Source organism: Falco cherrug, chromosome 12 (assembly GCF_023634085.1).
Source record: "Falco cherrug isolate bFalChe1 chromosome 12, bFalChe1.pri, whole genome shotgun sequence".
Taxonomy (NCBI): domain Eukaryota; kingdom Metazoa; phylum Chordata; class Aves; order Falconiformes; family Falconidae; genus Falco; species Falco cherrug.
This window is the reverse complement of record NC_073708.1, coordinates 25,357,730-25,373,343: the sequence shown is the minus strand read 5'-3', so window position 1 is coordinate 25,373,343 and position 15,614 is coordinate 25,357,730. Positions and strand designations below refer to the sequence as shown.

The following is a 15,614-nucleotide window of genomic DNA, read 5'->3' as shown; positions in this document are numbered from 1 at the left end:
AGTCCCTGAAGACTAAGCATACCTCCCTCTTCTGTTGCTTTATCAGTCTCTGGAGGCTCCTGTGATCTCTGCTGTCTTGAGGTAAAATGAAGATATGACTACACAGAGAGGGTTGGAAAGGGATCCTGTGATCTTTTGACTTCCATAAGAGATCAGATAAGTTCCTGAACTCACTGTCCCCTCAGTCATCTGCACTGTTACATTTTGTGTTCTTCCCTTTGATTTGTGCATGAAACAAAAGTCCGGAAGCTTGACCAGGAGTGGTGGTATGATGCAAAATACTCCTCTTGGATGGAGCCCCGAAGCTTTTCAGACTCTAGAAGTCTAAGCAGCAGCATTACCATGGAGGTGTGAAAAGGGGACATTAATGGTGCTGCTTGCCCAGAGACTACAGGGTCTGGTAGACTTATTCAAGTGTTGGTAAGTGGCTCTTTACAGACTTTGCTCTGCACCTGCTGCCTTTCACTGGTGGTAGTTTGCTCCACTAACTCACTCTGGGGCTAAGACCAAAGCTGCTGCTTCAGTGTTCTTAGGTGAACTATTGGTCTGGACAGTCAGTCCTTTCCCCCCTGTCTCCAGAACCCAGTGTGGAAAGTGAATCCAATACACGTGTCATCTTCACAGCGAGGAATAAACTGGCTTGCTAGCCAGATTGGCTTTCCCTTTACGAAAGAGAGCTTGGGAGGAGAGAGCAAAATGTCCAGAGAAAACCTTAGTTTGGAGATATTCATGCCGTTACCTTCAGCTAGTAGAATTGCAGTCTAGGTGGACAAGTATTTCTCTGGGTTTGAAGCCTCCTCCAGCATGGAGATTGCTTTAGCTGTCGCATGCGTGCAGTGCAAAGGATTTTAAGCACTGGCATGTGAAACACTTGAAGTGCCCAGCAGGACTTGCTCTAAATGGTTAAACTTTGCCTGGTGGTTCTGACAAGCCTCTGAGCTGATGGTGTAGGGCCCATCTGGCTCTTGCCTGCTCTCAGCTGCCTGGTGCGTGCTGCCAGCAGCCACCTCCGCATGTGACCTGTATTAGAGCATCCTTGCTCCCACTGGTACATACTTGCAAACTTGTCTGTTCAGGACTTGAAGCGATGATGTTTGGCTTTTCACTGAAGAGCTAAAATCTGGACATGCTTTTCCTTTTTCCACAGGGCAGTAACCTCTAGCAGAGAGGAAGGCAAGCAGCAGGGAGCAGTAGGTGCCAGAGCTGTGTAATGCTGTGAACTAAGAAAACCTCTCCAAGCGGGAAGAAGTGCTGATGTAAGCCAGTTGTTCTGCTTTCAGGTGTGGTCTTGTTTTGACTGCCTCTTGCAGAGTAATTTTTTTAGTTTCTTTGGATGTCTATGGCTAAGAGTTTGTAACCTTTGGGTGGGGAAGGTTATTTTGCCAGAGAAACAGGATGCAGCACTCCCCAGTGCCCTGTGAGGCTCACACCTGGCATAACCAGATCAGCCCATTTGTGACAAACACGGTGGGTTTTAGTTCCTTTTCCAGTGAAGTCTGAAAGGAGCAGGGATGCCAAACCAGGTGACAGGCCCTTTATTTGTACTCGCCTTTCTTTCAAAGGAAATCTGCCATATTCAAGTCAAATGCTTTTGTTTGACCTGTACTTTAAAACAAGCTGTTTCTCTCTCCCTCTTCCTTCTGGGCAAGAGAGGTAGCAGGGAGCACAGGAGACCTTGTAGCGGTGGCACAATAGCAGTGTTCCAGTGGTACAGATGTTAGATCTTTCTTTTCCTCAATATGAGAAGTCAGATTCAGCTGATGGTCCAACAGTCTCTTATCACAGGTGCCCCTTTCCCTCTGGTCTTTATTTTTCAATGAGAGTCCAAATTTCTTTAGGCATTTTATCCCCAGAAGGTCTAATTTAGTAGGCCTTCATGATGCTTTTTTCATGTCGATGGGGAAGAGGCACTTGTTTCTAGGTGAGAAGTCACTAAATGCAGAGACTCTGTGGTCTGTCCTTTTAAAGTAGTTGAGGGTGTGCTCTTGTCACCTGAATGTCTTTTGTTCGGGCAGCCTGTAGAAGTGTGACTTCGATTCATCACTGAATCCCACCATGTCTCCTTTGGAAAGGGCTGAATCTGTGCTGTGCTTTTTCAGTTACTAGTGATAAAATACACCAGGCAACCTATGTGGGCTCCCTGGCTTCTGAAAAATGAAAGAGGCTGTTGAAAATGGCTTTTGGTGGGGAAAATGGGGTGGGTAAGGTGAAAAGTGACTTTCAAGAAATCAGAAATATGTTCTGACCAGCAAGGAGAGAAGCAAAGCAACTAAGGTGATCTTTAATGTTAAGGTGCCCCCCCTGGAAAATTCTCCTTCCCCTTCCCAAACTTTTCCTGGTAGGTGGGTGATCAAACCAAGGGAGAGGCATCAGCACAACGAAGGGTGGTGGTGGTAATTTCAAACAAATAGCAACCAAACAGCATTAGTCTCAAAGTATTCTTTCTGTCCCCGTGGGAGCCAGTGGCACAGGATGCTCTGTAGGATTTTGCTGACCTTGACGTGCAGTATTTTACAAAGTGCATTCAACCTTGTGCTTGTGCTTTTACAGGTGCGGTTTCTGCATTGTTGGTTGCATAAAAGCAAGCTCCTGTTTTTCGTTGTGTGGCATTCTCTTTCTTCATTCCCCACATGTTTATTGAATCCTTTATCGGGATGGAAAGATGCTGTTATTTTTTTGAGAGCTGTGGGTGGGCTGGCTTTCAAGGTAGAGAGCAGCTTGGTTAATTTTCAAAACTAATAATTTTCTTTGGGCCACTCCAGTGGCAGCAACAGGCTTCAAATTTGGCTTCCATGGAAACATACTGCCATGGTAACTGAAAGGCCTAACAATCCTGAAGAAATATTTGCTTGTACCCTTCCTTCCTTCCTTTCTTTGTTGTATTTCCCATGCAATGTGTGTGTTTGGTTACCCCTGGCAGATTCAATCAGTGCATTTAAAATGCTCCAAGCACAGAAATGCACTTCTCCGGGAAGAAAACAAAAAAAGTTGTAAAAGCAATGGTGGCATTTTGCTGATGATGTTTGCAAAAAAGCTGTTTCATGTCTGGAGGGAGACATTACTGAGCCACAAATTTCTGTCCAATAGGAAAAAGAAAACCCCTGAAAGAAATGCTTCATCCTTAGATTATTTTGTGGGGACTGACTGGCATGGGCTGGTTCAGGGAATTGGACCTTGCACCCAGTCCAACATCTCTAATACTAAGGATGTTGAGAATTGACTCATCCAGTGGTTGTGAGACAGAGTACCAGTGTTCTGCTGGGTCCCTTCCAGCTGATCAACTTGACGCTAGATTTTCTGTCACAGCTGCTTTCACACAAGATTGGTTAGCAAAGTTTGGCAGGGTGACAAGCAGCCCCAGTTCAGCAGCTTTGCTCTGATTCATTGTGGAGTGGGAGGGAAGGGGGAATGGGGCCTCCTGAAATGTTCTGCAAAGCAAGAAGCGGGCAAGGACTCTGCATGGCAGAAGATACAAAGGAGCTCAGAGTCTGGCGCTTTCTGTTTGATCCAGAACAAAGTTCATGACCTAACCTGGCACCACATCTGATCAAAATCTTGTGGCCAGTTATTAGGCAACACTATGTATGTGTATGGGTGTGAATCTTATCTCCCTGACTTCCCTTACCCTAAGTCATTGCTCTCTGGACTTGAGAAACTTTTTCTGCCTTGGGAATTGTAATGCCTGCACCCAGCTCCAAGCTGCCTGTGGGGAAAGCAGAGTTGCCTCATTTATTTCGTGCTCCTTTTCTTATTCCCTAGTTTCACCTTATTCTTTATCCAGATGTTCACCTTGCAGCAGCTCTAGATCTGCTTGCTTAGCCCAGGAGTGTTCCTGCAGACTGCCACAGCCTCTAGAGACTGCTGTGGAATGAAATGGAGAAACATCTCATGGAGCTACATGTAGGAGGAGAGCAGACACTGACTGCGACACAGGTTGGTGAACTGGGAATGTGGGAATAGTGAAGTCTTTTCCTCTTCAGTCAGAGAGCTGGTTTATAGAAATGATCCCAATACAAACTGTTCCAGCTTTAAAAGAGTCACCGGAGGCAATGAAAGTTATACCTGTTTCTCTACTGATGTTTTATATGGCTTAATTGTAGCTGGCTTGACCAGTATGCTGGGTTGTTTTGTGGTTGCTGTGCCTGCTGTTTTGTATTAGAACTGAGAATTGCTTTTTGGGGTACTACCTGCTAGCTTTGGGGGTGCAAGAGCTGCAACATCCTTTTGTTATGAGCAGAAATAGCTGTTTGCTGGAGACCTGTGCGGATGGTCCTGCTTTGTCACTAAGCTTTGCTGGGGGCTTCTGTCAGTGACCATCTGATTGCTTCTGGTCATAGTGGATGAAGCAGGTTGGCTTTTCTTCTCTAGCAGAGGGGAGGTGAATGAAAGTGAGAGGTTGCATTGGGCTGAGACAATAATCGATGCTGGAGAGGAATGGGCAGAAATGGCTGCAGTCAGCACTGTTGGGATGATCCAGGAGCGGATTCCTTTTCATAAGTGACAAGTGAGATTTGTTTTGGTTTTGTGAGGTTTTTTTTGTTTTGTTTTGTTTCTGTGTGACATTATCCATATGGATGTGGTGTTTTCAGAGAAAAATGTATATCCCTGCCATGAAAAAATTTTGTGGAGCAAATGCCTTCCATGCTTATCCTAAGCACTGAGCTCAGTACAAAGCTTCCAACTGACTGCAGCAAGCCTTGGTCCCACACTGGCTGGTTTCCTCTTATATTAAGCTCTGCCATACCCTTGCTGCTGTACAAAGTAATCCTAACCTCGTTTGGGCATTTTCAGGCTGTTTACAGCAGACTGCCAGTGCTCTCCAAGCTAAGTGGGGGATGCCATCCAGAACATGCTCTTTGCTGCGTTTTGGGAAAGGATCATGCCACCTCTGGCTAGCGAAAATGTCTTTTATACCCCATGTGTCCTTCCAGCAGCAACTGGATGCAGCTTTCCTCATGTTCTGCCTTAAACTGTCTCACAGTGCTATCGTGCCCTGCAAAGCCATTTTCATGGTGTTTCATCAGAGCAGAGTGCTTTCACTCTCATCCCTACACCTGCTCTCAGTTTCATTGAAATGTGGGAAGGGACATCTGTAAAACTGCCCCCTGTTCTGAGCAATTTACTTCAAGTTTTACTTGAAACTGGAACAGGCTCCACCTCCTGCTGGAAATACCATGAAGGCCCTCTGAGGTTTGGCCATCCCACTTCTTTTCATTTGAGGTCTAAACCACTTGGGCAGCTTTGCAAGCTTTGCAGTTTCACTGCAGAACGCCGGCAGTGGTATCTGTGCTAGTGGCTTCACCACAGCCCTAGGACTTGAGCTGGAAACACAGAACAGCCTGATCCTGACTGGAAACCTCTCTGGCATATAAATAAGGTCTGCTGTAGTCACAGGCTGCGATTGTGAATTTATAAGGAAAGCGATCAGATTAATTGAGCAGCAGTGGGAGTGTTCAATTGCACTGCCTTCTGATTAATTACCCATTGTCAGCCCACTTCCTAATGCCAAGCATTGCCTGAGGTCTGTGGAGCGGCAAGGTCTTTGCTTTAACCAATGGCAAAGTCAAACAGGCCTCAAGACTAGTAGTTTCTCCCCTGCCTTCTTGATTGTGTGGAAAATTTTGCCAAAGTCTCAACCAAGTCATTTTGGCCAATTTGCCTCTGATTCTAAACAACTGGGATGATGGGGGTGGATTTTTAGGAGATCAGATGGCAACTTGGACTGGTCCTCTCGATATAGATCTACCAGCTATTCTCTGTGTGGCATTGCAAGCATACACCAAATACTGTCATCTGAAAGTGATCCTGTTAGTATTTTGGTTTTGCACTTCCCCCCACGCCCATTATCCCAAAGGATGAAGAATCTAGTGGGTTTCAGGGGAAGACACTAAGCTGGCACTGGAGCTACTCCAAGAAGAGCTGCTCTGTCTGCCCAGTCTGTGTCTCGTGGCTTCCCTCGAGCCCTTCATGGGCTCTTCATGATGTAAGCCTTCTAGTTCAATTTATGTGCTGGAAGTCAGGGCTACTTGCCTTTCCCTCTTTCAGAGCCACGTACAGATGCCGTGAGAGGTCTGGGCTGTTGTGAAGGCTGGAGGAGAGACTGAAGAGAACATCTGAACAAATCTGTAGCCACACTCTACCCCTTAATTCATGCAATGACCTCATCTTCCAATGCAAATATACCTACTTTTCTAAACATTGTTCCTTGTGATCACATTCCTTCTCAGCCTTTGCATGTCCAGGTAAATACGCCAAGCCCTTTGGATGGGGAAAGCCCCCCATTCTGGTTCCAGCTGCGTGCACTAAGGCATGTCACTGTCTTACACACCAGCAGCGTGCTTCCCTTCTCCCCAGAAATCTCTCACCTGATCATACTAAGATTTCTCTGGTGTGTTGGTATTTGCAGCCACTAACTTGCTTCTGCAAACCCAGTCCTTTCCTCTCCTCTGGGAACAGTAGACCAGAGGTCAAGTCTCCACTCTCACAGCAAAAATTCTAATTGCTCCCTAATATCATTGCTGTCGGCTACTGAATTTCAGCCCTGTTAGATTTACTGAGGTGCTCAGCATCCTGCTTGTGATATTCTGGCCCTCTTCTAAGTGATGGCTCAGTGTCATCAGTAGATCTCACTGCCCGACTTCTCTTTTTGTCGGGGCCATCAACTAAAATGATTTAATTGCTTGATTAATTCCATTGTTGCTGCTTTCCTCCTGATTTGTTAGATCTTACCCTGTCAGCACAACTGTGGCACAAAAATTCTGGCTTCTGTGCAGATTCCTCTCAGGGGCTATCACCACTGAAGTTATGTTTACACATGAGATGCGTGCATAACCAAACTCTTCACAAAAATATACAAAATCTACTTGTACAGTGTTTCTGGGTAAAGGGAAGAACCTGCCTGGGGACGAGTGAGTGGGTGGTAGTCTGCTGCATAAGCAGCACTGCTCTTTCAGGCCCTGCAGTAGCTAAAGGACACGCTTCCCACATCTCTGGATTCAGGTTTTGTCTTCCTAACATCACATGCAGATCACTATAGCTTATGAAGTTTCATAAAACTCATTGCCTTTTGCTTTAACAGGAGAAACGTACAGCTGTAAGAAAAAGTACAGCTCTCGTGAGGATTTTTCTATTTTCTTCCCCATTTCTCAGTATTTTTGGAATAGCCAAAAATGCTTTGACAAGTCCAGATTTCTTCTACTTCTGATTACCAGTTGATACCTAAATCACACAGTCCCTGTTTCTGAATGCTTCAAATAACACCCTTCTCCCCTGTCCACGCTGCTTCTGGAGTAGGGGCAGTTGTCCGTGTGCTCCTCTGCAGTCCAGCCTGCATACTGACTTCTACAGCAGAAGACTTCATTCCATAATCTTGAGGTTTCTCCAAGATACCAGCTCTGGTTTACCTCTCATGTGGATGAAATCTCTCACCAGAGGCTGTGTCCCTAGTCACCTCCCTCAGGGGTTAAGACTGTGATCCTGGTTTTGCCCACTTGCATGCAGTTCCCCAGCAAGATGAGGATCCTCAAGGTCTTGACCACCCTGCTCAATTTTGTGCCTGAATCTTCATCTTTTCAGGTTACAGATAATCCTGACTTTCCCATCAGAGTTTTTGATCCGGTTCTTAGCTTTCCTAAGGGCACAAACTGCCATGCGTCAACTCTTCTTGCCATTGGCACATGAGGCAACGCGCTCTTCTCTCATGGGTGGTTAAGCTCCTCTGAATTACATGGTATTTATTACACAATAAGAACACACACAAACTATTACTGTGGATCCTCCTGGTGAGTTGTTTCAATGCTTAAAGCCTGTGGCTGGATGTGGAAGATTTCCAAAACCACCAGTTACTCACAAACTGAACATAAACAGATTCCTTTACGTTATGGTTTTGGAAATATTGCCCCCTTGGGCTTCTTCATTATCAGTTCAAGACAGAAACAATACAGTCCAATATCTGAATTATGAATGCCAGCTTCTGTCTGCTTCTGTGCAGCCATTCAGCCTTGCCTGAGTGCCTTAGATGGGTTTAATCCCAAACTGAGTTTTGAGGAATGCTGCCAAACTTTTCCAACAGCACGGAAATCAATAAGCTTCCCTTCCCTTCCCACTCTTGTTGTAACTATTTTTTTTTTTATTTGTCATGTGTTTTTTCTTGTGTTGAATAATTCAGCTAATAGGCTGGCACTTGAGAGCTGTGTTCCCTAATGAGGGAAGCAGCTTGCCAGCTTTTTGTGTTTCCAGTAGTTTGACTGCAAACCCAACATCGTTAACAAATCACCATGGAATAGCTGTGGAAATACAGAACAAAATGTTGTTGTCTTAAGTTGTTAAGAAAAAATAAACAGAATGAAAGAAACCCAAACCCCACACAGGAAAAGGAAGTACGAAAGTGAAGGGTGCATGGAAGGAGGGTGGGTATCGGTATATCTGTTGACAGCTCTGCTTCTTTCCATGTTTATGTGAATATGGTTTGTATAGACAGCAAGCCTTTTTCTTTTTTCTTTTTCTTTTTTTTTTTTTAAGCTGAATGTTTTATGGTCTGTGTAACACGTGGGATTTAAAAAAAAATAAATGGATGTGATGCATTTTTGCATATTGCTTAATCCCCTTTAAAATAGCATTAAAATCATATTGGCTTGAGTTTGTTCAGATCAAGATTCACACTGGCATTTTTCAGACAAACGTTTAGTCCTTGCATTTGTTCTTTCCTGGATCCCCACCTCAGCTTACCAGAGCAGGGTTCAGCAGCTCTGTGTGCCTAAAGGGTCCCACCTGGGAGGACATTTGCAAGGTCCCTCGTCTCCTTTGCAGGACAGTAACTGTCATAACTTGGGAATCAGGCAGAAATGCAAGCCCATGTGGCTTAGTTGGGTCCTCCTGCCAGCCAGCAGCTTGCCCGAGACCAGAACTTTCATCTTGAATCCCTGCCCAGTGAAATTCTGCAGCTGAACTAAAATTACACCAAGTGCTGCATCTGAGTTCAACATCGTTATCTGTGTAATGTTTTCTGCAAGGCAGGGAAGATACTCATCTTAGGTCTTGGGGCCAAATTCTCAGCAGCAGATGTAGCATGGGAATGCTTAATGCAATAGAAACTCTTATCTCAAATGTTGACTTAAAAAATGTACATCTAAAAACCTTATATATGCCAAAGGTCCCTATTATGCTAGGTACTGTACAAACATGGCTCCAAGAGGTTGTCCTCATCTAGAAAGTGAGCTTTTCCAATTTCTTTCCTGTTGTGTTACCAGCATTTGTGTAAAATGCAGAACATTGAGCTGAATGATAGAGCTGGGCAAAATTTGGCACTTCTGAATTGAGCTAAACTGGCTGAATTGGAAATTAAAATCCCACTCATCTGGCCTGTAATTGCTATTAAAGGGTCCTTTGGAGGCATAAGGCTGAATTAAATCAGCCTTGCTATATGGACATCCAGGGAACTGCACCAAATTAGAGCGGTTAAAGATCTGACTTATTATGTTTGTTTGTACTCAAAGCCTGGAGAAGGGAAATTGAGATGAACAAAAATGATGACAGTAGAATAACAAAGGAAAGCCAGCAAAATGAATGACTGAGAGCTCATGGAGCATTGCTCAAAATGGGTCCTCAGGGAATGTGAACTCACAATTGTTGCTTCTGGAAGGCAGCTCCCCTTTTGTTTGCATGGATGTATCGCTCAGCACCTTCCTCTCGTCCTCTTGCTTGTTTATAATCTATCTTCTGTTTCATACCAGTCTTGCTTGTTTTTTAGTCTATACTTCAGCAGTTGGTGACAGGAGTAAAATACCCTTTTGCTTTCCATAGCAGGGATATATGGGACATGAAGCCAGATGGCTGCCAAGATGAGCAATTGAGAGTGTCTGCACGTTATTAATTGCAGCTGCTGTTTTTGCAGTCGGAGGTGACAGGAAGGATCCCGGCAGCAGCCAGGAGCAGATGGATGAAGAGGCATGTGTCTTGGTGGCATGTGATTAAAATCTACTGGGATGGGGTGTGCTCAGCCCCACTCTGAGCTTAGGCCTTCTGTTGGACAGCAATGGGTTTATTCCTGCTTGCCCGTAAAGATGATGGCCAGGAGCTTGGTTTGATGCACCGGTGTGATCCCTCTGAAGTTGGTTAAAGCTGAACTGATTTTCATTGTTTCTTGCTCTTCCTTCTTAGTTTTTCTGTTAACTGCTGCATTGCATTACTAAAAATACCTAAACCTGTATCACTTACTGAGCTGCTTCCTCTGCTTGTGCTTGTTCCAGGTGCAAACACCCATCTCTCTCTAAACACCGATCCCATCTGCCCAAGTTATCACCACTTCAAAGCAGAACTTTACCTTTAGGGGACCTGTTATTCTGTAATCCTGGCGTGTCTCCTCCCGCGCTAGCAAAAGATCTGGCACTCAGGGTGGGAGTCCAGTTTGGCAATAGCTGAGGGGAAGGGTTGATAATTCCATCCTCCTCTAAATTGGAGGTTGGAACATCTTGGATTCTTGCTGAGAATTAGAGGGGCTGTTTTGGGTCAAGCTAAACGCTCTTACTCTGCATCCTGTTTCTGTCAGTGGCCAGGAGAGGATGTCGGAGGAAGACATGTAATTAGGATGCTTTCCCTGCCTGTAACCCCTAGCCTTTGGCAGTCAGCAGCTGAAGGACTTCATGAACTGGTGGTGTGCTGTGCAGTCAGCAAAAGGCAGAGATCTTCATTGTCTTTATGAAGCTTGAAGAAGTCTTGATATTCCATGTTTCCTTCCTGTCTCGTCCACCCATGACACAACACTCCTGCAGCCTCATGGCTCAGAAGACAGGCTGGATTTGAGCTGAAGTTGTTGTCTTGATTCAGGGTGTTTCAGGGTGGGTCCTGCAGGTGATGAGTGTTGCTGTGTGCTGTCGTCTTAAGCTGAAAGTTTGCCAGCTTTTCCTCTGGATTTGCATTGATAGAAGCAGCATCAGTTTGGTGTTCTGGCTGCAACCCCTTCACAGAAAATTCTGCTCTCCAGATAAAAGGAAACTACAAAAAAAAAAAAAGAAAAAGCCCAACTCGAAAAGAGTTCCTGTGAAAGGACACTCTGGCAAAACAAAAGCAGCATAAAACAGTTTAACGTTGTTGATGATGACATGGGAACTGTCTGTCCCAGTTCAGAGCAGGAGAGGATCTGGCTTGTCATATTTGGAAGCCAGTGACGATGTCAGCGGCCTAAGGTGGTATCTGACTGGTGACCACTGCCATGGTTTAACTGGTAACTAAGCCCCACACAGCCTCTTGCTGTCACTCCCCACCATTCCCCCGTGGTGGGATGAGGGAGAGGTCGGAAGACTAAAAGTGAGAAAACTCGTGGGTTGAGATAAAGACATTTTAATAAGTAAAGCAAAAGCCGTGCACGCAGGCAAAGCAAGACAAGGAATTCATTTACTGCTTCCCATTTGCAGGCAGGAAAGCAGGGCTCCGTCACGTGTAATGTTTACTTGGGAAGGCTAACACCATCAGTTTGAATGTCCCCGCTGCCTTCTTCCCCCAGCTTTATATGCTGAGCATGATGTCATAGGGTATGTCATACCCCTTTGGCCAGTTTGGGTCAGCTGTCCGGGCCGTGTCTGCTCCTAGCTTCTTCTGTCCTCCCAGCCTGCTCGCTAGTGGGGTGGTACGAGAAAAGTCCTTGACTTAGTGTAAACGCTACTTAGCAACTACTAAAAATATCGCTGTTATCAACATTATTCCCATACTAAATACAAACCACGGGCACTGTACCAGCTGCTAGGAAGAAAAATAACTTTATCCCAGCTGAAACCAGAACACCACTCGGGTGCCTGAATCCCTGGGGACGTGCTTAAGGTTTTTCTTTTGTCCATGTCTGCCACCTGGCATTAAGGAATGTCTGGCACACCAGCTTTATCTGGATATTGCGCCGCAGGCACTGCATGCTTCCCTACTCAGGGCTTCAAGCATTTTGACACCTGGAATTTGAGGGTTTTTAAACATGGGGTTCCTAATCTTGGCCTGTTTGGCTCCCTGCCCTGGTTGCCAGCCATGTGGTGAGTCAGGAAAGGAAGATCTCGAGCATTTCCCTTCCTGAGATGTATAACTTTGGGATGGCAATGTTGAGGGCATATTGTTGCCTGGACTATGGTTTTTGGGATGGTATCAGGGCTTTTGTATTAGGACATGGCTGAGAGGTCCCTGTGTTTCTTCTCCAGAAGCAGCGTTCACAGGAAGGAGAATGAACTGACAGGCAGTTTGGGGCGGGATAATCTCCCAAGTGCAAGATACAGAAGTTGTACACTCCTTTTCCCTAGGACGGTGATAGGCTCAGTTACACTCAACACGATGGCTGTGCATAGAGCTATCTCTTTTCTCTGTGTCTCTGAGATTGAGTCCAATTTGGTTCGATTTCCTTAAGTGTATTCCCCATATAAAAACTGGTTTTTTACGTTTAATTACAGCTGTGTATGCAATTATGTATGTTTTCTGTGCATGTGTTTGCACATACAGTTCCTCTAATTCTGAGCATGGCTATTTCCTTTCTGTTGTGATCTGACTACAACAAAAATTAAAATAAAGATTAGATTAGTTGCTGTGGTAACAGCTACCCCTGCCTCATATGACGCACAGATTCTGTGAAGCAAAGGAGCACATATCAATTTACACTCTTAATTTTTGGGACACTCAGGGTTCAGCTCTTCCCAGGAGGTCCTCTGATGACAGCAAGTGATATCGCCCTGTTTCCACTCAGCAGGCTTATCCTCTTTGACTTTTTGTAATTCATGAGAGCTTCAGAGCTGCCGCCACCACCTCTTGGTAGAAACAATCTCATCGTTATTTCAGTTTCTTTCTTAGAACAACAACAACAAAAAAGAGAGCGGGAGGATGATGAAAAAAGTCTGCTCTGGGGGATAGTGAGGCTGTGAGGGGTGTGTTTGCTCCCCTGGGGATGGAAACAGCCAGGGCTTCATGCACATCAGTGCAGAGGCTGTGCAAGGACTGGAGTTGTATGGCTAATAAGTAATTGCTGATGAAAGGGATCATTGCCACACAACATCAGCAGTCAGGAACTAGCAAAGAAGTGCGCAAAAGAGCTAACAGATCTGCTGTGCTCCTGGTTCATTTGTTCTCATGACTGTACATCAAAGTTCTAAATGTTTCTGCTTTGTATTGGAGAAAAATAAACAGCCTTGAGTAGATGTAGTCAGACTAATGATATCTTGTTGTGTGAGTTCTCACTTGTTGCATCTCCCAGCTATCAGATCTTTTAAGGTGTAGGATGAGACGAATTATCGGGTCCACAGGAGAAGAGCACATGAAGAGATAATACACTTGACTGCAGTTAATGATTGCTGCTGTGTGTCTGTATACTTTACAGGGATAATAGGTCTTTTTGATTCTTGCCCATCGGGCGCTTATCCATGTTGTCTTTCAATCTGCATCCTTGATCCCTTCTCAGAATTTATTCCAGGGCTATCACCAGTCCCAAGATTACATTTTACAGCTCAAAAGGCCGCAGTTGTGAGCCCCCTGGTAATGCAGGGGTGAGAAGGGAAGGTCTGGGGGATGCCTCTCCCTCCACACTTCCCACACTATTTCTTATCGATTGTTCCCTGCCACTTTTTGTCTCCATCTCCACTACAAATATACTGAAAATTGCCACCTCCAGAACAACCTGCTTACCTTAGGGTGCATTAGGTATCTAGTTCAGCTACAGACCGAACGAACCACAGAACCTGGCAAGGCATTTTGCAAAGTGGAAGTGGAAAATAGGTTTAATACCAGCTTGTCCCTCTGTATGTAACTTGCTTGTTAAAAATTTATCTCTCCTCCACGCGTGATGGACATGTCTCCCTGCTGATCTGTCTACCAATTCATGAACCTACCTGATAGCGCACCTCAGCCTTCCCAGCTGGAAGCCTAGCTCAGGGTTTCTTGCCACCTTCTCCAGGGACACAGACTACAGCACCCGCTTGTCCAGCTCAGGGAGCTGGGAACAGCTTGGGGCTTCTTAGCGGCATGGTCCAGACTGGGTCTAACTGGACTGTTTCTGAAGTTGGGATGGGGAACCATAGACTCTCACGAAACACAAAATCATCCGTTGTCCTGAGTTTCCATGGAAAACCTATTAGGAAGAACTTTCTTTGTGGTAGTGGTTTAACATGCTGAAAGAGGACACAATGTCCCAGCTCACACTGGAGAGGCAGCAGTATAGTTTGAGGTGTCTGTGTTGTCACAGCTGTAAGAACAGAGATCTATTATGAGCGCTAATTATATTAATAAGTTGTGCTGCTGTTTGTGTGAACATGGCTAGAGAGGAATACAGATTTTCCCCATTGTTTTATTTCCAGACAGAAGCTGAAGCCCTGACAGGGGCCAAGTCTGTACAAAGCAAGAATGTACGTGCTGTGATTCCTGAAATTTAATAAAATACACAATGTATTTTAAAAATGCAGTCGCTGAAAGCAATATTTCTCTTCATCAGATTGATTCCCTGGAGATTTTGATGCATTAATCTCATGTTTTCTTTCTCTGGCATCCCTGACTTGAGCTATGTGCACAGCCGCCTATCCTGGGAACTGCTTTGTGCCTCAGGTTGCCCCCAGTTTCAAGAGAGGAAATGGAATAATGAATTTTCCTCAATTTATATGGGCTATCCAGTCTACAGGACCTTAGCTTTTGTCTTCACGTAGCCTAACGCTATGGGACTGTTGCTTTTTCACTCTGCTTGTAACAAAGCAATGTCAGCGTTAAAGATGTGCTCCCTTCTGTGGTCTGGGGGGAAGGAGTCTTGGACTGGAGAACTCTGGCTTCAGGGATGAGCTGGTCTGTTTATGGAGCTTGCTGTTTCTCCTTCTTCCAGGCCCTGCTGCTCTGTCCTGGGGGCATTGCCATAGGTTTCCTGGTGCTTTCATAAAGCTCTCACTGCTGTTTTGTTCTCTTTTGCTCCTTTCCAGTTGCCAGGGCCCTACTGCTTATAGCTAAAATAAGGCACCAGCTCTGAAGGGACAAGGTCCTTTATTCCGCAGTGTTCTTGCCATGGCTAGGAAAGGGATGCTGCTGGCAGCCTGAGTGGGAGGAATGGGATGTCTCTTAACACAGGTGCTTTATTTATGGGCCGTTAAGGACTCCAGCAGTAGTGCAGAGTCCTGGATGTCTCCTTATGGGGGCTGCAGAAAGCATTCATTGTCTCTTCTGCTTATGGCTTATTACCAAAGCAAGTTATTGTGGGGCAGTAACTACAGGAAAAGTGGGGATACCTGTGCCAGCTTCTGTCTTGCGTTGATGCAGTTGCCTTTGCTATCTTAATGCTGAGCATTTGCACAGCAGCTTCAGTCTGCCCTGGCCAAGAGCTTCTTGTTTTCTATCTAGATTCACTTGACAGTAGCCAACTGTTGCCCTTCTTTCAGCAAGAACATTTCTCCCTCTCTGCTTACTAGCCTACCTTCTTAAAAACTCGTGTGAGCACAACTTCCCTCCCACACTGGCTGGGAGGCTTATAAACTATTACAGAACCACATCTTTTTCTGCTCTGACCATCATGATACTTAATGCAAAAGGTGGAAAAAATGGAGGGGCCAGTTCTGGTAAAACCTGAAATTAAATCTTCCTTTAGTAAAATGTCATTTGTAAAATTAGCAAAAGCTGCTGCA

At 45.2% G+C, this 15,614-nt stretch overlaps 1 protein-coding gene across 1 annotated transcript in view; it reads left to right on the top strand.

The window, feature by feature from the left end:
• The first annotated feature begins 21 nt into the window (after positions 1-21).
• TMEM275 (transmembrane protein 275) overlaps positions 22-15,614 on the top strand; it is a 41,380-nt gene continuing 25,787 nt past the window's right edge. Inside the window, exons 1-2 of the mRNA XM_055724853.1 lie at positions 22-1,256; positions 3,782-3,933. The gene's annotated coding sequence lies outside the window, so the exon portion shown is untranslated. The remainder of the gene's footprint in view (positions 1,257-3,781; positions 3,934-15,614) is intronic.